Source organism: Peromyscus californicus, unplaced genomic scaffold, assembly GCF_007827085.1.
Source record: "Peromyscus californicus insignis strain IS unplaced genomic scaffold, ASM782708v3 Scaffold_10__1_contigs__length_136768540, whole genome shotgun sequence".
NCBI lineage: Eukaryota > Metazoa > Chordata > Mammalia > Rodentia > Cricetidae > Peromyscus > Peromyscus californicus.
The window spans coordinates 18,444,699-18,472,619 of record NW_026294391.1 but is presented as its reverse complement, the minus strand read 5'-3'; the positions used below and the strand labels follow the sequence as shown (position 1 = coordinate 18,472,619).

Below are 27,921 nucleotides of genomic sequence, written 5' to 3'. Positions count from 1 at the left end.
AATAGGAAAAGAAGGACCTCCCCCCATGCCTGATAGGGATTTTAAAAGGAGAAGCCTCTTACAGCTTAATCATGGGAAGTGTTAGGAACATTCCCCGAGGTCAGATATACTGGGTTCTTGAGTTGACAGAGCCTGCATAAACTTGTACATCATAAGGCAGGAGGCTCTGATATTCCAGCTGTTGCCAGCATGCCTTCGTGACTCCTCGATGCTGTAGGCAGCTGGATTCTGCGGTGGCAGAGGCGGGCTGTGGGTCCCTGAAGCACTTAGCTGCCTTTGCAGACAGAGTGAGCCACAGTCTACAGCAGCGAGCAGGGATGCAGGTAAGAGACTCTAGCGCTCCTTCTCAGGGCATCTTATCCCCGAAGGGAACTCTTTTAAAAATCACTTGTGCTATTTGTGAGGGGGGTGGTGTAATTCCCAATGCTTCTTTTGTTCTACTGTCTTAAAGGGCAGGTTGTTTGTCAGCTCACAATGGCGTGGGTCTGATCTGGCAAGATCTGCAAACATTCTCATTGTTTATTGTTCTTTCTAAAGATGAAAAATCATGCAAATCAGGGTGCAGATTCTGACTGGAGCTCTGCAACCATGCACACATGTGAGAGGGGACATGTTTGTCCATACTGCATGCATGTCTAAGGATACATGCAGTTTTTGCAGCCTTGATTTTTACAGCTAGCTGAAAGCACGTTGGAACTGAAAATTGTCGTCCCTACTGGTGGGACTGGTAGCCCTTGCTGTGTAGAAAAATTGCTCTGTGTGAGAAGCACATGGGTGACCTGAGTATGCTGGCACTAGGATGCCGGAATCTGTGAAGACCTGTCTGCATTGCCGTTTCTTTTTCAGTAGCTATAAGATGCAGGCACTCTCACTCCTGAGACACTGAGTGTGGACACTGAAAGAAAATGGTGAGTTAGTCACATCCAAATGGGGGTGAGTGGGTGGGTAAAAAACAGGTGTGCATGCTTGGTCATGCGATCGGTCCATGAGTACATTCACACAGCTTGCTAACTGCAGTGAAAAAAAAAACCTACAAGGAGAAAATGGAATCTCCATGGCTTTTAACATTTTTAGTTCTTGTAATTTGTTACTTATTTTGATTATGATAGTGTTCTTTCTTTAAATGTATTATTATACATGTACTTGTGTTTTCTTTTTCTGCCTCTTACATTGTGATTAAAAATGCAGGTTATTGTTTTTGGTCATGTTGCTAAATGATGAATTGCCTTTGCTACAGGCAAGGAAGCTTTCATATGTGTGGAAGGAATGCCATTTTCACAGGGAAATTGCTGCATAGCTATCTCTGTACACACATACACACACTATCTGAGTCTGTATCCACTGACTCATGGGAGTAGGTGTCATCTTGAATCACACATTTAGGCATTGATTATGCCAGTGCAGAGGCAAAAAAAAAAAAGGAAAAGAAAAGGCAAATTAAGGAAAGGTTTTCTGAAATCTGGTAGCATTATAACTAAACAACTTGCTGCCTACCAACTGCATTTATAAAATGAATGAAAAATAATTTTAAACATAAAAATACTGGTACAAATTTGATGAATGGTTGGCATATTTTCTAGGCAAAGTATAGATAGATAGGTAGGTAGGTAGATAGATATAGATATAGATGATGCCATGGGAAAATATTGCATTTGTGGTAGAAAAGGGGACATGTCTATATACTTTATTATATATAGTAGAAAAAAAAACCATTCTTGTGCATACATATACGCACATACATACCTACCTCTATCTTAAGGAGAAACTTTGCAGGGGCATTCTCATTCATTCAAGCATGCACAAAGGCATTTTTTTCAAAGTTCTGGAAATAATCACAAGTATGCGTTAACCAAATGGGTTGTAGAAGGTTTCTGCTACCCAGCTGTAGTGACAAATGACTTAGTAAATGCCTATTAGCTACTTCGAGCTTTGCACAGACTGGCCACTCCCCCAAAGTCTGACTTTGGATGCTGGAGGATGGGGAAGGTAATAATTTATGTGGCCTTTTAGAATACTTTTGTATGGCTCTTTACTACTTTAGATTTTTTGTGTGTCTGTGTGTGTGTGTGTGTGTGTGTGTGTGTGTGTGTGTGTGTGTGTAAGTACATGTGTATGTGTGTGTTTATGTATGTGATGGTCATGTTTGAGGAGCCATAGGAAGAAGCTGGCATTTTATGTCCACTTTGAGCTATCCATCTTTCCTTTTCCTTGGTCACTAGAGGTTTTAGTTAGTTTCTGCTAGAGCAACTTAGCTGTCAAATCATTGGTAGACATCTCTGGATGTCCAAAGAGATTCAGGATCTACTTAATTATTTACACACACCCCTTTAAAAAATAAAGTCTTAGATGGGGTGAGGAGATAGCTCAAATTAATTTTTTTAAATTAAAACTATCCTTAATCCCCTCACCCAGTGATTCCACTACAGAACGTGGAAATGTCTTTGCTTTGAAGTCTTGTTTCAATGCAAATATATATTTTACATATGCAGTCATTCTCCAAATAGTGTATGTAAACTGGGTTTAAAAAATACAAAAATCTTTTATATGTACTATGCCTGGTATTTTAAGATGTGAGAAATCTGTCTTACACTGTAGACATTTAAAGCTGTTTCTAGCCATTCACAATTACAAATAATACTTAAGTAAGCATATTTTACTGAGAGAGTCATACATTTCCATGTGGGTTATCTTAAAACATGGTAGATACGTATTTAGGAGGTGGACCTATGAAGTGTATCCTTGCTATTTATGCTTCATTCACCAGCAACCTAGGAAGTCCTGTTCCTCTTACAACTTTGCCAATATTAAACATTAATTTTATAATTCTGTGGTTTATTAAGTAACCACCAGTTTTAACATGCATTTTTGGGGGCTGGGAAACAGCAATCTTTTTTTGTATATTTATTGGTCGTTTTTTTTTTTTCTTTTTGTTCATTACTGTTCATATTCCTATTAAAAATGGGCCTTTCTTCTCAATTTTTTTATTCATTTTATATACTAACCACAGATTCCCCCCTCATCCCTCCTCCCAATCCCCCTCCATATTCCCTCTAACTCCCCCCTCGACCCACCCCTCATCCCCTCCTCCAAAAGTGTAAGTTCTCTAAAAGTGGGCCTTCCTTTTTTTTTTCTTTTTTCTTTATTAAGAAATTTCCTACCCACTCCACATACCATCCACAGATCCCCCCTCCTTCCTCCTCCCACTCCCCAGCCCTCTTTCCCAAGCCACCCCACATCCCCACATCCCCCAAATCGAGGTCTCCCATGTGGAGTCAACAGAGCCCAGCACACTGAGCCCCTTCCCACTGCACCAAGGCTGTGCAAGTCGTCACACCACAGGCACTGGATTCCCAAAAGCCTGCCCATGCACCAGGGACAGATCCCAATCCCCCTGTCTGGGTGCCCCCCAAACAGTTCGAGCCAAACAACGTCTTCCGTATCCAGAGGGCCTAGTCCAGTCCCATGTGGGCTCCACAGCCACCAGACCACAGTTCATGGGCTTCCACTAGTGTGGCCGGTTATCTCTGCACATCCTCCTATCATGATCTCAACGTCCCTCGCCTGCAGAATCCCTCCTCTCTCTCATCAGTTAGATTCCCAGAGCTCAGTCTGGTGCCTGGCCGTGGATCTCTATATCTGCCTCCATCAGTCACTGGACAAAGTGTCTACAATGACTGTTAGGGTATTCACCAGAGTAGACCACTCCAGGCACCCTCTGGACCACTGCCAGCAGACCAAGGTGGGGTCATCCTTGTGGATTCCTGAGAGCCTCCCTGGCACCCTGCCTCTTCCTGTTCCCATGATGTCCTCATCTATCATGGGATCTTCCTCCCTGCCCTCCCACTCTGTTCCTATTCCAGCTTGACCCTCCCATTTCCCTATGTTCTCATGCCCCACTCCTCGCAAATTGCCACCCCCCCACACACCCAGTCTGCTCATGTAGATCTCATCCTAAAAGTGGGCCTTTCTTAATCATTGTCATTTAGGTTACAATACATCCATACAGTATGGTGTGTACTTTTCAAACATTTACTGTTGGTTAGGGTTAGATTATTTCTGTAACACATAAGTTGAATCCTCTTCTTATGGCCTACACTTGGTGACTCTGTACTACCTACCAGTTCTATATTTTGGTGGCCACTAGCTTCTAGCAACTATGTGTTATTGTTGCTGGTATCTTGTTACTGTTTGTATGGCATTATATGCAACCACCCAAAGTTCTGTTGATTCTGAAATAGTCTACAATGCTTTTCAAAGAAGACAAAATGACTAAGGATGAAAACAAACCAGAGTTTTCAGACTGATGTGTTACTTTGTATTGTAGAAAGAAATCCTAGCTTAGAGAAGGTTGATTGCTTCTGGTAGGGATTCCTGACCTCTCATAAGAGATTGGAGTGCTCAAGTACTAGAGGAGAGTGCCATGTCCTGTACGCCCTGTCATGCTCTTCGTCTGCCAAGTATTAGGTAAAAGAAAGGGCTATGCCGAGGACTTTAGAAATGTTTGTGATCCCAGCATCATTTGTTGTTGCTAAGGTAAGGGGACACTGAGTTCAAAGCCAGAGTAAGCTACATATTGAGATGCTGTGTCAAACAAAGAAACAAAATTGGAAGAAGGGTACAGGGATTCAACTTGATGTGATTGCTATGATCCTCAATTGTCACCTCCATGGTTGACACTAAGTAACCCTGGTCTATTTCCTTCACATAGTTTTCCAATATACCAGAAATAAGTAAAACAGACCCTTTGTCTTAGTTAGTTTCTGTTGCTATGAGGAGACACCATGACCATGGCAACTCTTATAAAAGGAAAACATTTTGTTGGGGCTGGCTTACAGCTTCGGAGGTTTAGTTCACTATCATCGTGGCAGGACATGGTGACATGCAGGCAGACATGGTGCTGGAGAAGGAGCTGAGAGTACTACATCTTGATTGGCAGGCAACAGGAAGTAAACTGAACTAGGTGTAGCTTAAGTATAGGAGACCTCAAAGCCTACCCCCACAGTGACACACGTCCTCCATCAAGGCCACAGCTAATTCAACAAGCCATATCTCCTAATAGTGCCACTCCCTGTGATCTTAGAGGGGTCATTTACATCAAACTATCACAATCTGGCTCCAGGGATGTTCCTTATTCTTTGATATTAAATTAAAATAAACAGGTATATGTAGGATGAAGTCATTAGATATATACTCCTTTCTGACTCAAATAGTAGGTCTCCAATTGGTCTTGTTACAACCTGTGACCACACTTATATTAGTAAATCTCTCAACAAATTACATTCTGTGCAGCCATAGATTTGTCTGCTTCTCCTAATAAAATTAAGATTTATTTATTTTATTTTATGTATATGACTGTTTTGCCTGTGTGCATTTATGTGCACCATGTGTATTTCTGTTGGATCCCCTGGAACTGATTATGGATGTTTGTTAACCACCATGTGGGGGCTGGGAATCAAATCAGGGACTTCTGCAAGAACAACAAGTGGTTTTAACTACTGAGCCATCTTTCTAGCCCCTATCTGTCTCTCTTTCATAGGTCTCACAATATCTTGGGAAGGTTTTCATACAGTAGGACCAAATTGTTCTAGAACAGTATATTATGATAAAACTTTGTTTATAAACCATTCAGCACACCAGTGATTTAATACCCATACTTTTTCTTAATGAAAGGAACATGACAAACCAAGGATTCAAATGTCTAGTTTGCTAATCCCTGTTCTGCATAGCAAGACATATACTAGAACTTTAAAATCACCAGTGGCTTGACCTGGTGTTAACCAGGCTTTTAAGCTCAGCTACTTGAGAGACTAAGGCAGGAAGATTCAAGTTCAAGTCTAGGATGGGCAATTTATGTGAAAATAAAAGTAGATTGGAATTATAGCTCAGTGGTAGAGTGCTTGTCTCATAGGCCTGAGGTCCTACATACTTGCAGTTCCCGGTGTTGTCAAAGGGGAAATGACAACAACAACAAAGTATGTATAATTGCTCATTTTATAAACACTGTGAAGGGATAAGGAGAATGTTAGGCTAGTGATATATCCCAATTGGTAAAGTGCTTGTCTAGCATCCAGGAAGTCCCTGGATTCAAACCCCAGTATTGCATAACGTGGGCATTTGGGTACATACCTTAATTCCAGCATTTAGGAGGTGGAAACAGGTGGATCAGAAGTCTAGGGTTATCTTTGGCTATATAGTTAGCTCAAAACCAACCTGAGACACATGAAATCCTGCCTCAAGTAAGAGAAGGAAGGAAGGACAGATGGAAGGGTGAGACAGGCAGAGAGAGTAATGGGGAGAGAGAAGGAATATGCGTATGAGAATGCCAGGAAGAGTTTTATGTGGTAGAGAGTGTGATGAGGTTTGGAAAACTATGTTTTTAAGAACAAACAACCAAACTTTCCTGGCCTCTTTTCAGTTTTATCTGGGGGCAATGTTGTTTTACCCAAGTGGAGCTCCACAGACTTCATTTTGAAGGCATAGCATTTTGAAGAGAGAGTCTGGCCCAGGGCTCAGGAAGTTGTTCTGACTGGAGGGACATAGGTAGGTTTCCCCTAGACCTGATGCCAGGGGACATTCAATGTCACCATTTTTATAGATAATGATTATTTCCTTTGGAAGGGACATGCAGAGTCAAGGATTAAAGTGCCAGGAATATAACTTTTGATACCTACATGTAATGGGTAGAAAAGTAGGAGAGAAGGAATTTGAAAGGAGAGGTTTCACAAAACAGATTCCTAATGTTTTCTTGACATCCAAATTGCTTGGAGAGCTGGTTTTGAAATGGATTTTGAGGCATGTCATTCTTCAGTGTTCAACTCTTTTCCCAGCCTTCTTACTAAGTTTGAGCAGATCCCAGTTCCTTGTTGCCTCAAATCTTGGGACCAAGTATGAAGTGATGGCGCCACAGAAATGAGAAAGGCCTTGCCACAGATTCTCAGAATGTGTGTTGTAAAAGCATAGTTTGTTCACTGGGACACTTGAACAGCAGTTATAATAGATTATTATAATTTCCAGGTCCAGGCTGCTGCTGCTGGTGTGTGTGTGTGTGTGTGTGTGTCTGTGTGTGTGTGTGTCTGTGTGTCTGTCTGTGTCTGTGTCTGTGTGTCTGTACATGCATATAGAGTTCAAAAGTCTATATTAGTGTCCTTATAACTTTCTACCTTCTTTTTGGTTTTTGTTTTTAGAGACAGGGTTTCACTGTGTAGTCCTAGCTGTCCTGGAACTTACTCTGTAGACCAGGCCACCTTATTTTTTAAAACAGTCTCTTAACTTAACCTAGAGGTCATCAATAATATGGTGAGTCTGACTAGCCAGTGAGCTTCAGGGATCCTCTTTTTTCAAATTTCTCTCCAAGACTGGTGTTACACACATACACCACCACATCCAGCTTTTACATAGATGTTGGTGATTCAAACTCAAATTTTCATGCTTGCACAGCAGGCATTTCCCAGCCTACTCCCCTCTTTAAAATTACTGGATAGTATTAAAAGTCAGTGCCTGTTAATTTGAGTTTGCATCATCTGTGAGTGGAATTTCTCTTTTAATGTATCTACTCCCCAACCCATTTAACCACAAATGACTTATCATTTTGTCTAAAGCAACTTCATTGCTACTTGGCATCTGAGTTTCTGTAAGCTAAAATGAAATCCCAAGGAAACTGCAAACCTTTTAAATCCATCTGTGAAGACATTGGAGAAATAAAACTCATCTGGTTTTCTAAAGTAATTGCTTTTCCCACATGGTATGAAAAACACAGGCTGGCATAGAAAGAGAAGTTTTAGCCAGGAGGCATTGTAGTAAACACATGACCTAAGTCAGGATGTTTCTGTGCTTGTGTTTTCCCCCAAAGGACATCCAGCAAGACACAAAAGACTGGGCATTGTAGTGTACATCTGCTATCTCAACTACTCCGAAAGTTGAGGCAGGCTTGCCTGGTCTGCATTGCAATTTTGAGACCAGTCTTGGCTGCATAGTGAAATCCTGTCTTAAAGATACTCTCCCAAATCCCCAAACAAAGAAAACTGCTAAATGAAAAGATCCAAGAGTTTGAACAGAACTTGCAGAAATAGTTCTTTTCCTTGTCATAATAGGTATAATTTGTCTGTTAATTTGGCAAATACAGGTTAATCATCCCTAGTCCACAAACCTGAAATCTAAAATTCTCTTGAATCAGAAACACAATGCCACAAGAGTTGAATTTCTACACTTGACATTATACATTATACTGTGATGGCTTGAAGTAAAAATGCAGGTGCACTAAAAACAGTAAACTAAAATTCTTTCAACTATGTATATGAATCATGTAAAACGTAAATGTGTGTCTATGTATATAAGTGCATGGCATAAGTTAGCATATTGCATTCATGTTTATAATTAAATTCCATTCCATAGGTATTTCATTTTTCATATGTGTATATATGCAAATAGTCCAAAATAATCTTTTAATTCCAAATTCAAATATGTCTTCTCCCAAACAGTTGAGATAAGAGATGCTCAACCATCTTGTTTCCATACCTGAAAATTTGGCAGAGGGTAATCAGACAGTCCCTACTCTGCAGCTGCTTGTGCTCTGGGAAGTCTGATGATTAATTGGCATTTCTACAAATGTAGCTGGTACCATTATTCTTAAATGTTCATGCTCTTTAAATGTTTTTGATAAGGTCTGTTCCTTTGTTGATTGGTCAGTTGCTTAACTGATTGCCTCTTTGGGGCTCTGGTGCCATATCCCACTGTCTCATTTCCCACTTCATGTCAAAGTTATGGGATGCTGTGTTGATGGAAGAGCCTACCACTTGTACTTGAACAAGGATTAATGTGACTCCTAAGAATTATCAGGAACGTGGGAAGGGTGGTGGAGAATACCAGGGGCTTACTTAGGAGACTTGTATGTGGAGTGTCTTGGGTGTCCTGTCTCCTAGTTACCTGACTTCTACACAAAGATCTGACTGATACGTGCCTCTAAGCTGTAGGGCAGACTAGCTATCTGTAATTGATGATGACTAAGTCTACCCTTTCCCAAATCACTTTTGTTTATACCCACAGCCAGTGGAGATGTACTTCCTGGATGCCACTTTCAAACGTGAATGTGAAACTAGAGAGAACATGAGACTTATGGGATGCTGACATTTCCCCTTTGTGGAAACGCAACTCTGTTTCCAAGGCAGGGACCCTGGGTTCCACCCTGGTTGTTCTGAGTTAATTGGGTACTTTGCAAATAAATTGGGCAGCTAGCTCTCAAGTATGATTCTCAGGCCACAGCATAGAACAGCTCCTGTTCATTGTGTGTCTGTGTCTGTGTGTTTATAATGGATATATATGCCACATCATACATGTGAAGGTCAGAAGAAAACCTCAGATATTGGTTCTTACCTTCCACCTTGTTTGAAACAGGGTCTCATTGTTTTACTGTTGCCTATACCAGGCTACTCACATACAAACTTCTAGGGATTCTCCTGCTTCTGCCTCCCACCTCAGTATAGGAGCAATGGGATTACTCATCCTCATACTTGCACAGCAATTGCCTTAGCCACTGAGCCACCTCTCTAGCCCATGTTGCTTTACTTGACAGTGTACTGTGAATAATAAGCTTGTGTAAGGCATGTTAGAATTTTATATCATGCTTAAATGAAAGGAGGAAGTACCTTAGTGTCTTACTTTCTATTTTAACAAAATACCATGACCAAGGCAATTTATAAAAGAAAATGTTTATTTAGGCTTTTGGTTTCAGAGGCAACAGGAACATCTCAAAACTCACATCTTCACCTGCAAGTAGGAGGCAGAGAGAGAACACACTAGAAATAACACAGGTCTTGGGAAACCTCAAAGCCTGCCCCCCAGTCTCTTTCAACAAGGCTATACCCCCAACCCTTCTCAAACAGTTCCACCAACTGGGAAACAAATATTCAAATATATGAGCCTGTGGGGCCATCCTCACTCAAACCACCACACTCAGTTATCGTCTGTTGAAAGTTTGTTCTGTCATAGCCCAGAGTTTTACTGGTGGCCTTGACACCTAGTAATCACTGAGTGACTGACTTAGCCTCTTGGGGGAAATGTCCGTCCTAACTCAGAACTTTGGGCTGTTCTCCCTGAGCTGTGTGTATTCTTCCTGGGCTGTATTGTGTCTTAGAAATCAGTTGGTTGGTGATTTTGTCATGGAGAACCATGGATGGCTCCTTTCATCTACAGACAGCTGTTGCATCTGTCTTAGCTGCATGGCTCAGAGGAACTCTACACAAATCTTCTATTATACCATGGGATCTCTGTGCCTCAGATTACTTACAGCTATCCACTTATGATTTGATCTGAAATGTCTCCCATAGCCTTATGTTTTGAATGTTCAGTCACTGCTCATAGCACAATTTGGATGGCTATGGAGCCTAGCTGGTAGAAATATGGATGAGCCTTTGAAGGTTATTCCTGCCCCTTATTCTGCCCTGCTTTCTCTGCTTACTGTTCCACTAAGATATGAAGAAGCCTCCCTCGTATGTTCCCACTGCCATTGAACTTCTTTACCATGTCATCCTTAGCTATGATGGACTGAAATCCCTCTGAAACCAGGAGTCCAAAGAAAGCATTCTTCTCATATTTTATCAGATATTTTATTACAGTGACTAGAAAAGTGACCAATGCACACATGTGTAATATAGTATGGCCTGTGATGACCATGTATCTGAAAGGCTATGAAGCTTCCTCAAGCTTGTTTATGGACATAAAGCTGGTATACTATAGATCATGATTAGAAGTATCTGCCAGCAAAACACCAGATTACATGGGACTCATATTTTACTAAGGCATTAGACACCATGTCATTGATAGAGCAAAAACTGATGATGAATTAGAGTCCTGTTCCAGTCATTGACAGCAAAAGCCAAGAATGGATGGGAAAGGAAGACCCTGCAGTGTTTGTTCATTAATGAATCCAAAAGATTTGGAAAATTTCCCCATCATCCTTGATAAAGATAGTTATGAAGTCTATAAGCAAAACAATAATGAATTAATTAGTAATAATACAGTAGTAAAAAATTTATTTAAGTTAGAATGTCCATATACAAGGTTATTTCATCAAGGACTTAGCTGTTTGCATCTTGAAAAAATACCCCCACCATGTGTAACATTCTTCACAGTGACTAAAAGTGAATGGCAGCAACAAGGGTATTTACATATTTTTCCTTCTTTTTTTTGTTTGTTTTTCTTTTTTTTTCTCTCTAAAATATTTACTAAATATCAAACCTAAAGTGAGACAATTACAGGCAAGGTCACAGGAAATGCCTTAACAAAGTGACAAGTAAATTATTTCCAGTAGTAAGATGAATTTTTTTTTACTAAAGTCTTATTTGTTTATTAATTAATTAATTTATGTATCTATCTCCTTATTTGTTTATTTATTTGAATTACTATGTTTTTTTTAGAATTTCTTTTTTTTTAATTTTAAATTTTTATTTTGCAATACAATTCAGTTCTACATATCAGCCACAGATTCCCTTGTTCTCCCCCCCCCTCCCGTCCCCCTCACCTTCCCCCCAACCCCCCCCCCCCATTTCCATCTCCTCCAGGGCAAAGCCTTCCCCACAGACTGAGGTCAACCTGGTAGACTCAGTCCAGGTAGGTCTAGTCCCCTCCTCCCAGGCCGAGCCAAACAATCCTGCATAGGCCCCAGGTTTCAAACAGCCAACTCATGCAATGAGCACAAGATCTGGTCCCACTGCCTGGATGCCTCCCAAACAGATCAAGCCAATCAACTATCTCACCCATTCAGAGGGCCTGATCCAGTGGGGACCCCTCAGCCATTGGTTCATAGTTCATGTGTTTCCATTCATTTGGCAATTTGTCCCTGTGCTTTATCCAACCTTGGTCTCAACAATTCTCGTTCATATAAACCCTCCTCATTCTCGCTAATTGGACTCCCAGAGATCCACCTGGGGCCTAGCCATGGATCTCTGCATCCAGATCCCTCAGTAGTTGGATGGGGTTTCTAGCACGACAATTAGGGTGTTTGGCCATCCCATCACCAGAGTAGGTCAGTTCGGGCTGTATCGTGTAGTCCTGGCTGTCCTGGAATTCACTCTGTAGATCAGGCTGGTCTCAAACTAAGAGATCCACCTGCCTGTTACCCAAGTGCTGGAACTAAAGGCATGCACCACCACTGCCCAGCTGATATTTACATATATAAAGGGTTGCCTTTTAGGCCCTGGAGAATATAGCTCATGGGTCACCTGTTAAGGTGCTTCATGCTAGGTGAAGAGCAGAGGCTGAGTAGAAGTGAACTGTAAGACCACTTCAGAGTCCCATGCTAGGGTGGGACATGAAGATTGGAATAGGGCTGGCATGTCTAAGGGCCCATGTGGTAAGGAGACAGGTGTGCCTAAGATGTGGCTTTAGGGAGCAGAAAACACAAATTGAGAGCATTGAATGCAGATTTCTCAGCTGTTGTAGTGAGCAGATGGAGTCTGGAAATAAAACAGTCATTCCTCATAAACAGAAACTCCCCATTGAGTTCTGGACCTGGTAGTCTCCAGAGGAGGATCAGATATGCCAATTTAAATAACAGTGAGGTTAATAGGATTTCTAGAGCATTTGTCTGTTTTCCCCGATTGGTGGTGTCAGCATGCTAAACCAGAACAGACACATTTTCGCCTTTCTATGATGCCAGCATTTATTGAAAACAATAAATTCACGAAGTATATCATGTTTTATTGGCAGGAATTTACCAAGTAGTCCCATCAGTATAAAGAGTCTCTGTGGGAATGAGTATGATATAATGAACTGTTGAAGGTTTGCTGTGAGTCAAGCTATAGAATCAGGCCTGAGTCAAGCCTCAGGGTGGAATTGAGCTGCAAAAGTAAGGAGTGGGACTGTGAAGGCCATAGAAGTAGGTCAAGACAGAAGAATAGATACACAAATGGATGGCAGACAAACAAGCAGAGTGACAGCAAATCAAGTGATCATTTCAACAGTAGGTATTGAATCTCAGTGAAGCTTCTGGGACACTCAAGAATTCTCTGCCTATTGAATCTCTGATGCATATACTGGGTAATCAGATGATAGGGTAGTAGGGGCCATTAGATGTCCTTTTAAAGTCCAGCTGAGAGTGTCTCCATTTTACTTCCATCTGATGTGTCCAATAAGTTCTTGGACCAGATTTTCCTATGTGGTTCGAAAAATCCTTAAGATTTTAAAATATTTTATTTTAATTGTGTGTCGGGGTGTGTGTGTGTGTGTGTGTGTGTGTGTGTGTGTGTGTGTGTGTGTGTGTGTGTGGTGTGGGGGTGTGGAGGGTGTATTATGTGCACATTAGTGCAGTGCCCACAGGGGCCCAGAGGCAATGGGTCTGTCTAGAGCTGTACTTACAGGTAGTTGTAAGCTGCCATACATGGGTACTGAGAACAGAACCTAGGTCCTCTGGAAAAGCAGTATGCAGCACTCTTAACCACACAGCCATCTCTCAGGCCCTTTCTGGTTTTAATATGACCATGTGTTCCTATAGTCCCAGTTTACTTCGGTAAATCTATAAAATCCATTTTACTTTTAGAAATACAATCTTGTTTTAAACTTTCTTTTTATTTATTTTCTGTGTCTTTTACATCATGCACCTTGATCCCTTTCATCTTCCTATCCCTTCATATCCACCCTCTTCCCTTGCAACCCCATCCCCAAAATAAAGTAAAATTTAAGAAAAAGTAAGAAGAAAAAAGAAAGAAAGAAAAATCTTGTCGTGGAATCCATAGTGTGACACAGTAAGTCACACAGTTTACCCATTTATCCATAATATCTACTTGGAAGTGTTCATTGCAACAAGTCATTGGTCTGGTTTGAGGCCTCTGGTTTCTGCTACACTATTGATACTGGGCCCTTAATGGAATTTCTTTTGACTATCCTGTTTTTGTCCTCTGTCATAGAGATCCTGCAGCTTTAGGTCTGCAGGATTGGCCCCTTTACATGCTCCAGCGGATTATAGATGGGGTGGGACAGCTCAACCTTAGTTCTGAGCTTGGGTAGTTGCCGGATTGGTCAGCCCACCAACTCTCCCCTGTCTTCACCACCAGGGTGAGCTCTTTGGTATTGCCCTGGCTAGTTCACCCCTTGTAGCAATGAGCAAGGGGCAGGGCCGGTTCTCCTGCTTTCATGCCACCAGGATTGGCTCTCCCATACCTACACCAGCAGGGCTAGCTCTGTGTTGCCCAGGGGATGTGCAGGACCTGTTCTCTGAGTGCTGCAGCTGGTAAGGGGCAGTGACAACTCTCTGATTCTTATGACCTCAGGGCCAGCTCTCCCACCTGCCACAGGTGTTGAGGGGAAGGGGTATCTGTCCCCTACCCATGCTACCATATGGCAGATGAGAGGCAGGGCAGGATCTCCCATGAAAGGGGTCAGCTCCCTCACCAGCTGGAGATGGTAGGAGTGAGTGGGGAGGGCATCTTTCCCTTACCCCCCACCACCACACTGCAGACAAGGGAGGCAGTACCAACAATCCCATTCTCACACCTTCAGGACTGACTCACCATACCCCTGACTACAGGGTCAACTTTACTGTGCTGCCCAGGCAAGGCAGAGGGTCCATTCTCCCGGGTGCTACAGCTGGTGAGGGGTTGCATCAGCTCCCCTGCCTGCTGCAGGTAGCGAGGGGCAAAGGGAAGAGGACAGCTTTCCCTCCTTACCCATTCCACCACATGGCAGACTAGAGGGGCATGACCTCCTCTAACATTCTCACCCTCTCAGGGCCAGCTCACCCATGTCCCCATGAATGGGGTCAGCTCCATTGTGCTGCCCAGGTGAGGAGTAGGACCCTTTCTCCTGAGTGCTTCAGCTGGAGAGGGGCAGGACCAGTTCTTCCTAGTGTTGCAGCCATTGAGGGGTGGAGTCAACTCTGCACAGCCCTATCCTCTCAGCCTTCAGTGATATCAGGAGCTATGGACATCAACAGAGACCATGGCTGCATCAGGGCCATGAACCAGACATGGGCCCCAGCAGCAGCCCGGGCCCAGACATCACCATGGCCCTGAGTAGGAATTAGACCACCCACCTCAAGCCCTCTCCTCCTCTTCAGATACACCTCTGTTCACAGGAAATGAACCATTCTCATTCTCTCATTCTCTCTCATTCTCTCTCATTCTCTCATTCTCTCTCTCTCTCTCTCCTTCCCTCCCTCTCTCCCTCCCTCCCTCCCTCCTCTCCCTCTCTCCCATCCTCCCTCTCTCCCTCTCTCCCTCCCTCCCTCCCTCCCTCCCCCCTCATACCACTCCATACATTTGCTCACCATAATAGTGCCTGGTTGCCTGGCGCCACAAGGTACTGGGCAGGACCATGCTTTCTCCTCCTAGAAATACATTCTTACCAGTGTGTGTCTTGTGAGTGGTGCTGGACAAATGATGGTGTTTATGTAGACCAAGGTACAATCATCCTCCAATCTCCAAATTGAATCAAAAGCTGCTTTTAGAATGGAGTCTCTTCAGATAAAACACAGAAACACAGCCTGAAAAACCATTGTTTATATAACAGTGTAACTTGGAGCAGGGCACAACTTAATCTCAACAAATGGTTTCTGCCACATGGCATTATGGTAGGCTCTTGCAATGTCCTTGTCCTCTTTAGGTGAACTTTGTTAGACTCTGTAATCCCGTTCTAGATCATTTACCACCTTGGTTGTATGGTGGGTGTCTAGTGATAACTGCATGCCTGGTAGCACCCATTGCAGGTCTCTGGCACCTCTGCTTAGAGCCCCCTTCACACCTTAGAACTGATGCATTTTTTGGTAACTAGTTATTGGTATGTTTTAGATGAGAATGAACCACATACCCAGCCTGAATAGCAGTTGCCAGGACTCTGGGATGCTGTTGCCTTTGCAGCCTTCCTTTGGCTGCACTTCCTGCTCCAGTATTATTCTCAGGGTAACATACTGACACGAGGAAACAAAGTCCTTAGTCATCTTATTATATTATATTATTTTTGTCTCTGGACATCCATCCCTCACTCCTGCCTCCCTTGCTGCCTTCCCTTTCTTAGGATCGCCATATTGCCCAAGCTACTTGAACGCACTATGCAATCAAAGGATAACCCTGAACTCCTGGTCTCCTGATCCTCCTATCTCTGCCCCCCTAAGTGCCAAGATTATAGGCCTTTTGTCACTTGTGTTTTATTTCAAATGAATGAAAAATGGACAAGCCTGGCTATTCAACAGACTGAAGCTGATAGATCACAAGTGCAAGGCCTACTTGGGCTATGGGATGAATTAAAGGACAAGTTGAACAACTTACTGAGACCCTGTCTTAAAATAAAAAAAGGGGGCTAAGGATATAGTTCTGTGGTAGGGCACATGCTAGCATGCATAAAGCCCTGGGTTCATTTCCTAGTTATCCCCACCAAAAGCCAGATAAGGTGGTACGTGCCTAATCTCAGCACTTGGGAGGCTGAGGCAGAAGGATGGTAAGTTTGAGGCTAACATAGTATCAATGAAAATTCCTGGAGAGAAGCTGTGTTTGTACAGGCTAATTGGCTGTTTAAAACTGCAGTAATATGAAGATGTTGGACTACTTCACTTGGACTAGCTTTAGCCCTGTGAATAACCATTTCTTGTCTACCTCTGTGTTGGAATATCTTGTGACTAATAGATTAAAACCTTTGGAATCTATTCACTTAGTGGACCATTAGCTTCTACCATCCCAAAACTAAGAATGTCATCAGATAACATCTCAGGCCTATAGGAAAAATCCCCCCATCTTTCTGTAACCACCTCTGGTGTACACACCAAGTGTATTTTAAACTTGCCTTGTATGACTTTCTTTGTTTGGTAAAACTATAAATCTTCTTCCATATTTGAACATGGAATTCGGGGCAACCTAAACCTGTGTTCCTGGGTTACAGTTACTCAAATATGGCCCCTGAATAAGCTATCTCTTATTCCCTTTTAGGTGAGAATTGTGGGTTTTGCATCAATAGTTATGTACTGTGTGAGACCCTGATTTAGAAAAATAGTATAAATCAAAGGATGTATGTGCATGACGCAGCCACATATACACAGCCATAAATCTACATATATAACATACAACAGAGTATGGATATGCACATACACATATATGCACTACTGGCACACATGTACATTCACATACACATCCGCACAGACAGCATACATAGCATATACAATATACATCTATTTATAAATATATGCCTACATTCAAACATAGCACAAAACATGCCATACTAGCCTCTGTCCTGCATTATATATCTCTTGAACACCATTAAAAATACACAGATTTGAATATGGTCCCAACAGAACTCAAAATTGTTACATTTTGGTCCTTTTTTATTATGTATATCTGTGACCTGATTTACTGGATTCTTATTAACTAGGGCAGCTAAAATCAGTTGGTGATTTTATAGTGTTGACTCTGCAAACTTGGAGTTTAAAAGGGCCAAGAAAAATGGAGAAGGGAATTGTTGGGGGAAGGTACATTAAATTGTTGTGTCAATTGTAGTGTGAATGAAGATAACTTTCTAGGTAGATTATTGTGTACTAAACTGCTAGCATAAGTGAGCTCTGCTATGCACTGCTCTGCCAAATACAGAGCCCTCAAATGCTACGTGGGGTGTTTCTAGAGTAAGCCGAGAAGGAACCTAGAGGGTCATCTAGCCAGGAGAGAAGCCCAGTCTAGCTCAAGGCATGTTTTCTCAGCGTATCTTTTGCCCTAAGTCATTATTTACCAACCCCTCTTTGCAAGTGAAGCTGTCTCTGGTGTATGAGTTCTCTTCAGTTTCTGAGTAAGTCTCAGACACTTCAGTCTGAGATGAGAGATTAGAAATCAGAGATTGCTAAACTGCTCATATAGTTTAGCAGTATAGTGCTTGTTTAGCATGTGTGAAAGCATGCTTTCAACCCTCCCAGCCAGTGTCATTTTGCAAGTATGTTTCCTTTTTAACCAGTGTGCATGTGAGTAACTAACAATACTTAGATTTTAGCAATAAATTGCAGCTCATTTGATTCTGGTTATATAATACAGTGACTGTTTATCAAATAATACTAAGTACCAGGATCTTTTGGCTGGGCACATGGCTACTACATTTCAGAAAGTTAATATTAGGGAAAGCATTTCATGAGGACCTAAGTTGTTTTGTTTTCTTGGTGATACCAGGGAAATTGGGGTCCCCTCATGAATAAAAGAATTTAAGAATGGCCTCAAACAGAAACTTGAGGACAATTTTATTAGAGTTTAAAAGAAGAACCTCAGGGCAGGTGAACTGTAAACCTAAGCAGCTATGCAGAAGGGCAGACTGGAGGAGAGAAGGAAAAAGAACCATGCTGATTGAGTTAAGCCAGTATGGAGCTCAGCCACATGGTGTGAAGGAAAGCTCTATAGAATGTGAAAAGGGGCATGGGATGTAGCTTATTTGGTAGAGTGTCTGCCTAGGAAGAATGAAAAAGCCCAAGTACTAGAGAAAGTATACTTAGGCTCTGGATAGCATTGAAAAAGAAGAAACAAACAACAACAAAAGGAAAGGTTATACTCTTCTAAGGCAGGCAAACCCTACAGAACATCGTAGCAGCTTGGGGACTACACTAGGGAGCAGGAATTCAGGGAAGGAAAAGTACATTGTCTAAGTAAAAGGCTATTCCTTCTATCTTTCTTAGCATGGTTTAAAGATGAACCCATCCTCTTGAGTCCCTTAGCCAGGTCAGTAGCCAGCTCAGGAATGTTAACTCTCTACACAGGCCAGAGATTTCATCCTCTCTGCAAGAGGAAATAATTTCCCTTAATGAGTCTTTACTGCTGCTGTGTCATTAGGATGTCAGTTTCTAGCTCCGTTGTTGTTTAGCTCTCTGTTTTTGGAATGTAGGGCATCAGAGTGCTCTACTCTGGAGTATGTGTTAACCCAGGACGGGACCTTCCCCCCTCTCCTCTCCTCAGAACACAGCAGGGTTAGCAACCACAAGGCAGGACACTGGTATAATAGTCCTTCAGACCCCACCTGTAACACCGAAATATTATGCATCATATCCAGGTTGTAAAAAGAGGCATCTTAAGTACTCTGGATATGAAACAGGGACAGGTCTGCATTCCTCTTGTCAGTGACTAGGTTATATCATCTCATTGCTACTTATACATGCTGTCCTTTGAGTTAGTAGAAAAGTTTTCTTGGTATTGTGTCTCCACCCCCCCCCCCCCCCCCCGCAACCTATTGATCAAACTTAGAGCCTTGCACATATTAGGCAAGTGTCCTACCACTGAACTATATACTGTATCCCTCAAAAGTCAACTGATTGTTTTTGAGACAACTCACTTTGTAGCCCAGTCTGACTTTTAACTAGATGTAGTCTTCCTACTTTGGCCTCCCAAATACTGGGATGACATGAAACACCATGCCCAGCTCAAAAGTCAATTTTAGACTGAGAATTGCTCTTTTCCTTAAGTCAGAGGTTTGTTTTCTCCTTGGGATTGGTTTGGTGTGGTTTGTTGGCAGAGGTACTACACACTGAATTGTTATAAATTTGCTAGTCAGCCCATAGGCTTTTGACATGAATAATCATATATCCAGACCAGCTTCTATATGTATGTCATGGATGTGGCCTATGCGTATATATGTATGTTCATATGAAATGATAGTGTAAGGGGAAACTCTGTAAGTCATAGCTGTTTCCAAAATAAGCAGTTGTTGTTTTTCTCATTTGTCATGTCTTATTTTAAAGGTTTTATGACTGAATTGATTCTTGGCCCATCTTAGAAAGGTCTGTCCCTATATATAAGCATTTTCCATATGCTGTGTAAAAATATTACAACTTGAATTAAATAGTCCCAAATATATTTGGATCTGACAATTTTCACAAAAATATGATTTTTTTTCTTTTTTGTGGGGGTGTATTTCTTTTAATTAAAGAAATGTAGTTGGTATATACTTGTGTGTCCTATGCCAGATCTATATGTATGTGCCATTAATGCCTCGTGTTTCATATAGAACATGTTCCACATATAGCCTAACATATATAGCATGTGTTATAGATTGTTACCACATCACAAGTGGCAGTAGGCACAGGTGTTAGAAAATTTGTAGTCCTTAAAATGATCTAACAGAGAAGATCCTAATCAGAATTCTTGCCTAATTTTTATTACATCTTCCTCTAGACAAGCAGATGCCCAGTGTTAGGAAGTCAGTTTGAGAAACATTGCAGGGACCTACTGAATGAGAACCCACAGGCCAATTCCACATTGCCAGAATTGTTCCACTCCCAGGAAGACCCAGAACCTCCACAGGGATGGCCTGGACCAAGCCAGGACTCTATCTCAAAAATATACATACTCAGAGGAGAGCACACTGTCAGACTTGGGACCCCCAAATCCAGGGTCCCTCTTCACCCCTACCTGTTCAGGAGCACACTTTGTAACCAGTGAGCACAGCCTGGCTCCTTAAGAAGACAGCCCCACCTCAGAAGCCTTCACTGCCTAATCTCGAGCCCAAAAAGTACTGGAGCCTAGAGAGTACACCTACAGACTCTTACCTAGCTGTCCCAACAAGTCCTCACTAGCACCATTTACTGAGTCCCGGATGTGTGTGTGATTCACCTGTCCTTCTCTTGTAGCCCCTCTGTGCTCAGCAGTGCCCCAGCCACGAGACAGCCAGCATGTGAATGAGGATACAACTTTCCCTCAGCCAGAAGCCCAGCTCTCTTCCAAGTGTCGACAGCTACAGACATCAACCATGGAAACCTCTCGCTCCCCTTCACCCCAATTTGCCCCACAGAAGCTGACAGATAAGCCTCCCCTGCTTATCCATGAAGACAACTCAGCAAGGTATTGTCCTATGACAGCATATTATGTATTCATTCTATCATCCCTTCAGTGTTTGTTGCTGGAGCCTTGCTGCAGCTTCAAACACTGGGGTAAAAATTTGATCATAGAAAATTGTGTGGAGAATGAGCCACAGCTCAAATGACCAGTTATAATTTAGTGACATCATGATCCCCTTCGTGCCCGAATTCATTTCCATTTGTCTTATTCCCTGGCACATGCAGACTAAGCATGTTTTGCCAGTGATCAAAATCAGATTTAACCTAAGTATAAGATCTTTAGGTAAAGTTGAATAATGTCCAGTAGTTTCATACTCTTTAAATTTCCCCCTCTCTCCTTCCTTCCCTCTTGTTTTTTGGATACAGGATCTTGATGTATAACCTGGGTTGGTCTTGAACTCACTGTGTAGCCTAGATTGTCTGTGTAACCTATAATGTCTTTGAACTCTTCATCCTATTGCCTCTAACCTCTAAAGTGCTGAGATAGCCAAGGACTCTATTAACCGAGCTATATCCTTAGTTCCTCAACCTACCACCCTTAAACTTCTGAATAACTCAGATAAAAAGCCCAGTGTCGTGGGCTACCTCTTTTCAAGTTATTGGTCAGTAAGGTCTCATAGACCCCATTCATTATAGGTTATTACCATTGCTGTTGGTTACCTTCCAGAACTTCATGGTAAGATCCTATTGCTGAAGATACCACATACTTGAATCATAAAACATGAAAACAAGCTGGTAATGACCTAAAAGCTTCATCACCACTGGCTATATTTCATATTGCTAGAAGGTGTTATTGACAATACTAGGGGAATAAACTAATCAACAATTTTACCCAGCTGTGAACTCTGGGGAATTATGATGAATTGCCTGGAAAGATCTACTGGTGCAGTAGTGATAGGAATGTTATGGGAGTAACCAACCTATTTTCTGATTGGATTTAAGAGCTGCTCCACAAAACAGAACAGTAGCAGTACTGTTAACAGTGCCAGGCACTCATAGCTGGGTAGGTCTTAGACCCTAGGAGAGAAAGAAAAGCAACTACTATCATTCTGCTAAGTGGACATGGCATTAAACCTTCCCTTAAGTACTTGTCTTTATACCCATAGGTTGGTACATCTTAACCCTCATCAGATAAACTTCTTTTGCAATAGAAGACAATTAACATAGAGATCAATAACTCTTGCAGAGAATATGAAACTTCTAAGTTTTCAACCCTAAATGGGACATGATATCACACTTTCTCCCAAAATTCAGAGATCGTTGTGGAAGAGTGACTGGAAAGCTTGTAAGAGGCAAAGGTAGTGAATGACTACAATGAAACTGTTTTCCAGACAGCACAGGACAGCTGCACGTAGGAGCTCACAGTGGCTTTGACTACATGCTCAAGATTAAGCCAGACAAATCCCAGCATAGATGTCACAAAGTCCCACCCCCTACTGAGAAGCTGTTGGCAATCAATGAGAGAGGGAGAGTCAGTTTTTCTTTCAAGATATGTCCCCTGGGAGGCTACCCATGCTTCAATAGACAGTCCTACACCCATGCACATACTAACAACACTAAGTGGACTCAGAGGTTTTAAAAGACAAAGCAAAACAAAAAGCAACATAAAATTGGGAAGGAATAGTGGGGGAATGTGGGGTAGATTTGATGAAACATGAGTATGTGTGGAATTCTCAAATAATAAAAAATCATTTTAGAAAGGACATCATTGATGTAATTATATCTCTGTCCTGGTTAGGTTTCTACTGCTGTGATAAGGTCCATGACCAAAAGCAACTTGGGGAGGAAAGGATCTCTTTCACCTCACAGCTTATAAGCCATCATTAAAGAAAATCAGAGCAGGAACTGAAGCAGAGACCTTGGAGGAACACTGCTTACTGGCTTGTTCTCCATGGCTTGCTCAGCCTGCTTTCTTTTTTTTTCTTTTGTTTATTATTAAGAAGTGTTCTATCCATTTTACATACCAACCACAGATGCCCCTCTCCTCCCTCCTCCTGCCCCCCAGCCTCCCCTCCCAGCCCAACCCCCATTCCCACCTCCTCCAAGGCAAGGCCTCCCATGGGGAGACAGCAGAGCCTGGTACACTCAGTTGAGGCAGGTCCAATTCCCTCACCCTGTACCAAGGCTGTGTAGGATGTCCCACCATAGGCACTGGGCTCCAAAAAGCCCACTCATGCACCAGGGATGGATCCTGATACCAGTGCCAGGGGGACCCTTAAGCAGGTCAAGCTAAACAAGTATCTCGACTATGCATAGGGCCTAGTCCAGTTCCATGGAGGCTCTACAGCTATTGGTCTGCTGTTCATGAGTTCCCACTAGTTTGGTTTGGTTGTCTCTGTAGGTTTCCCCATCATGCTCTTGATGCCCCTTGCTCATAGAATCCCTCTTCTCTCCCTCTGCAACTGGACTCCTGGAGCTCAGCTTGGTGTTTGTCTGTGGATCTCTGCATCTGCTTCCATCAGTTACTGGATGAAGGCTCTATGATGACAGGGTATTCACCAATCTGATTACTGGAGTAGGCCAGTTCAGGCACCCTCTCCACTATTGCTAGTAATCTAAGGTGGGGTCATCCTTGTGGATTCCTGGGAACTTCCCTAGCACTCTGTTTCTCCCTATTCCCATGATATCTACCTCTATCATGGTATCTCTTTCCTTGCTCTCCCACTCTGTCCCTGTTCCAGCTCTACCATACCATTCCCTTATGTTCTCATCCCCCATCCTCTACCCTCCATTGCGATCCATGTGTCCCTCTTAGGATCCTCCTTGTTAGCTAGCTTCTCTGGAGCTGTGGGTTGTAGTCTGGTTATCCTTTGCTTTACATCTAGTATCCATTTATGAGTGAATACATACCATGTTTGTCCTTCTGACTCTGGGTTAACTCACTCAGGATGATATTTTTTTAGTTCCATCCATTTGCCTGCAAATTTCATGATGTCATTGTTTTTTACTGCTGAGTAGTATTCCATTGTATATATGTGCCACATTTTCTTTATCCATTCTTTGGTTGAGGGGCATCTAGGTTGTTTCCAGGTTCTGGATATTACAAATAATGCTGCTATGAACATAGTTGAGCATGTGTCCTTCTGGTATGATTGAGCATTCCTTGGGTTATGCCCAAGAGTGGTATAGCTGGGTACTGAGGTAGATTGATACCCAATTTTCTGAGATACCACCATACTGATTTCCAAAGTGGCTGTACAAGTTTGCACTCCCACCAAAAGTGTTCCACATCCTTTCCAGCATAAGCTGTTATCAGTGTTTTTGATCATAACCATTCTGACAGGTGTAAGATGGTATCTGAGTTGTTTTGATTTGCACCTCTCTGATGCAAGGATGTTGAGCAATTCCTTAAATGTCTCTTGGCTATTTGAGATTCTTCTCTTGAGAATTCTCTGTTTAGCTCTGTAATCTATTTTTAATTGGATTGTTTGGTATTTTGATGTCTAGTTTCTTGAGTTCTTTATATATTTTGGAGATCAACCCTCTGTCAGATGTGGGGTTGGTGAAGATCTTTTCCCATTCTGTAGGCTGTCATTTTGTCTTATTGACCATGTCCTTTGCCCTGCAAAAGCTTCTCAGTTTGAGTTGGTCCCATTTACTAATTGTTGCTTTCAGTGTCTGTGCTACTGGTGTTGTATTTAGGAAGTGGTCTCGTATGGCAATGCGTTCAAGACTACTTCCTACTCTTCTATCAAGTTCAGTGTAACTGGATTTATGTTGAGGTCTTTGATCCACTTGGACTTGAGTTTTGTGCTTGGCGATAGATATGGATCTATTTGCAGTCTTCTACATGTTGGCATCCAGTTATGGCAGCACCATTTGTTGAAGATGCTTTCTTTTTCCCATTGTACAGTTTTGTCAGCCTGCTTTCTCATACAACCCAGGACCACCTGCCACGGTGGGCTGGGCCCTCCCACATCAAATTAATCAAGAAAATGCCCCACAGACTTGCCTGTAGGCCAGTCTGATGGAGGCATTTTCCAATTGCACTTCTTTCTTCCCAGAAGATGTTAGCTTGTATGGCATTAACAACCACAAGAAAAAAAAAACAAGCACAGTCTCCAGTGATGGTGTTGAATCCACAGCTTTACGTGTATGCCTCAGCTGTGTTTTATGTCTTAAATGGTATCATTTAAACATCTTTCAATTAATAGCATTGTTAGGGATCTGGACAGAAGGTGTCCTAGTCTGGTAGTTTCTGCTTTAATATAATCCCATGGGCTAATTGGCTTAGAAACAACAGAGATGGCTTGCTCATGTTTCTGGAGACTGGAAGACCAAGGTCAAAGTGTGGCAGATTCAGAAACCTGTTTCATAGATGGCACCTTCTTGTTATGTCTTCATATGTAGAGGAGGCAGGAAACTCTGTAACGTTCTTTTATAAAGACATTAATACCATCCATGAGGCTCCATTTTCAACATACCACTTCTCTAAGGCTCTATCTTCTAAGACCATACCTAGGGTATTAAATTTCAACCTAGGAAGCCATACATTGTGGCACACGCCTTTAATTACAGCACTCAAGAGGCAGAGGCTGCTCCTGTGTGTTTGAGGCCAGCCTGGTCTACATAGTGAGACCCTGTCTCAAAAAAAAATCAGCCTAGGAATTTGGGTGCACATAAACGTTCTTATCATAGCAATAGGAAAAGCAATAAGATGACCTATGTGATAGCATTTTCATATGCCAGTCAGCTTAGGGTGCCTATAGCTTCTCAAGTCATTAGAACTATAGTGAACACAGTGGGCTTCATAGCAAAACAGAGTGTCTTACATTGGGGCTGAAGACCTGTGTGAATCTAGGAAGTGGCTTTTTGTCCCAGTGAATGCTAGTTTTCTTTTTTGCTTTTTTGAGAATCTATTTGCTGTTTATCACAGACTAGCCACAAACTCAGCAGTCCTCCTGCCTCAGCCTCCCTAGTGCTAGGATTACAGGCATGAGTTACTATGCCTAGCTAAAAACTTGTCGTTTTTAAAACATGTTTGCCCTGGGTAAATCACTGACACTAAAACAGAACAAGTGAATTCCCTGTGTACAGCAGGGTATCCCTTACAGTGGCATGTCTTTGTAAGGGTGGCTTCAGGTGTTAATATGTGGGAGACACATGGAACATGGGATGCAGTGCACATGACAAAGCTCCTGAGAGGGACTCATGGGTGGAGGTACTCAGCAATGATTCCAAGCACAGCAACTCCCAATAGAAGTTTTCCAGGGACATGGAAGGCCACCCAGGCACCTGATGGTATACAACAACCTACTTTTAGACTTGTAGTAATTCTATCCATTGATGATTTTTCCTACAAAGGGAGATTTAACAAATGGGGCTTGATGCATTTTTTTTTTGCATTGCCCTCAGAATAAAAACACGAAATCAAGGAATGTTAGCTATAGCTCATGTGATAGAGCACTTGTCTTCACCTAAGTCCCTGGGTTCAATGCCCAATTTCATTAGAAAGCAAAAATGAATATTAAATATCTCATGTCATCCAGGACCTCTCTCTCCCTCCAGTGCCTATAGGTGTGTGGCAGAATTTGAGTTGGACTGCTAGGCATCCGGAGACCATGTGAGGGGTCAGATGAGGACAATTTCCAACCTCTGCCTTGTCTTTCTGTTTGGCTGGTTGACAGTGGGTCTTTGTGTTGGGATCCCTGTATGAATCGTGGGTGGGAATCTGTACATGTCAAGATTTCAGAGGACAGCCCTTGTCTTTGCAGAATTGAGCGGGTGATGGACAACAACACCACTGTGAAGATGGTGCCCATAAAAATTGTACACTCAGAAAGCCAGCCCGAGAAGGAGAGCCGCCAGAGTCTCGCATGCCCAGCCGAGCTGCCTGCCCTGCCCAGTGGGCTGGAGAGGGACCAGATCAAGACATTGAGTACATCGGAGCAGTGCTACTCCCCGCTTCTGTGTGTACACACGACAGGAGGTGGAAGCCCCTTATAGAGCCCGCCCTCCAGAGCCCCGGCCTCCCAGCACCCCTGCACCTCCTGTCAGAGATAGCTGTTCTTCCCCTCCCTCACTCAACTATGGGAAGGCCAAGGAGAAGACTGAGGATGACTTGAAGTCTGAAGAATTAGCCAGAGAGATTGTGGGAAAGGACAAGTCATTGGCTGACATCTTGGACCCCAGTGTGAAGATCAAAACCACCATGGATCTGATGGAGGGAATTTTCCCCAAAGACGAGTACCTTCTGGAGGAAGCTCAGCAGCGGAGGAAGCTGCTTCCCAAAGTCCCCTCACCTAGAGTCACAGAGGACAAGTGAGTAGATGGCACATAACATGGGGTGCTTGTTCCTCATTCCCTATCTTGTAGGCTTAGAAGTGAAAGAAGGGACTTAGGGGTATATTGATATTCATGATTGCTTCTAGGGGGAGGTGATGGTTTTTTTGGGGGGTCCCCAGTACTTAGCACTTTTTGGTAAGTTTTTAAATTATCATACCTGGATTTGATTGTATGGGACTTAGCAGAGGTAAGATGATGCCCACTGCAGCTGTTAATGTCCTTAGCTTACAACTGGCATGATTATGGCAGTATCCACATATCCATCCTCTCTAGGGACCTTTAGGAGTGTAATTTGGTAGGTTTCTCTGTTACACTGGAGAATGGAGCACTCCTGACATCTAGTGGATAGGTAGCAGATACTACTAAAGATCTTATAGTGTATTAGACAGCCCCCAGATACTCTCAGTGCTGGCCTGAGAAACCCTCTGTTAGTGTGAGGCTAACTGTCCACCCACTCACCTGTGTTGTGTCCATCATCTAATCTCTATTTTCAATATGTATTTCACATGCCTGTCCATCTATCTATCTATCTGTTTTTGAAGTAGAGTCTCTCTGTGAAACTTGGGCTCCCTTGATCTTGGTCCTTCTACTTCAGCTTCCCAAATGCTAGGGTTATAGGAATATGCCAGCACACCTGCCTATCTCCCTCCTACCCACTTCTTGATAATGTTGAACTAGAATCCAGGTCCTCATATATATTAGGCAAAGTTGTCATCACTAAGCTATAAGCCTTACCCATTTTATTTTGTTTGAGACAAGTTACCTATACTGACTTTGAACTCAAAATCTTCCTGCCTTAGATTCCTGAAAGCTAGTATTGTATATGTGTCCTACAGCTATCATGTAATCTTTACATGTGTTTA

General features: G+C 42.5%; 1 protein-coding gene and 1 long non-coding RNA gene across 4 annotated transcripts in view; both read left to right on the top strand.

Annotated features, from left to right (window-relative positions):
* The window catches only part of Shroom2 (shroom family member 2), a 290,381-nt gene that overhangs the window by 241,029 nt on the left and 21,431 nt on the right, over positions 1-27,921 (top strand). The gene's annotated exons all lie outside the window — the stretch shown is intronic.
* On the top strand, positions 52-27,792 carry LOC128094008 (uncharacterized). Of its 2 annotated transcripts, none has more exons than XR_008212824.1 (3): positions 52-323; positions 20,567-20,777; positions 26,488-27,792. It is a non-coding gene; the product is annotated as an uncharacterized LOC128094008 (long non-coding RNA). The 2 variants fall into 2 exon arrangements; XR_008212826.1 differs by lacking the exon at positions 52-323 and adding an exon at positions 512-908.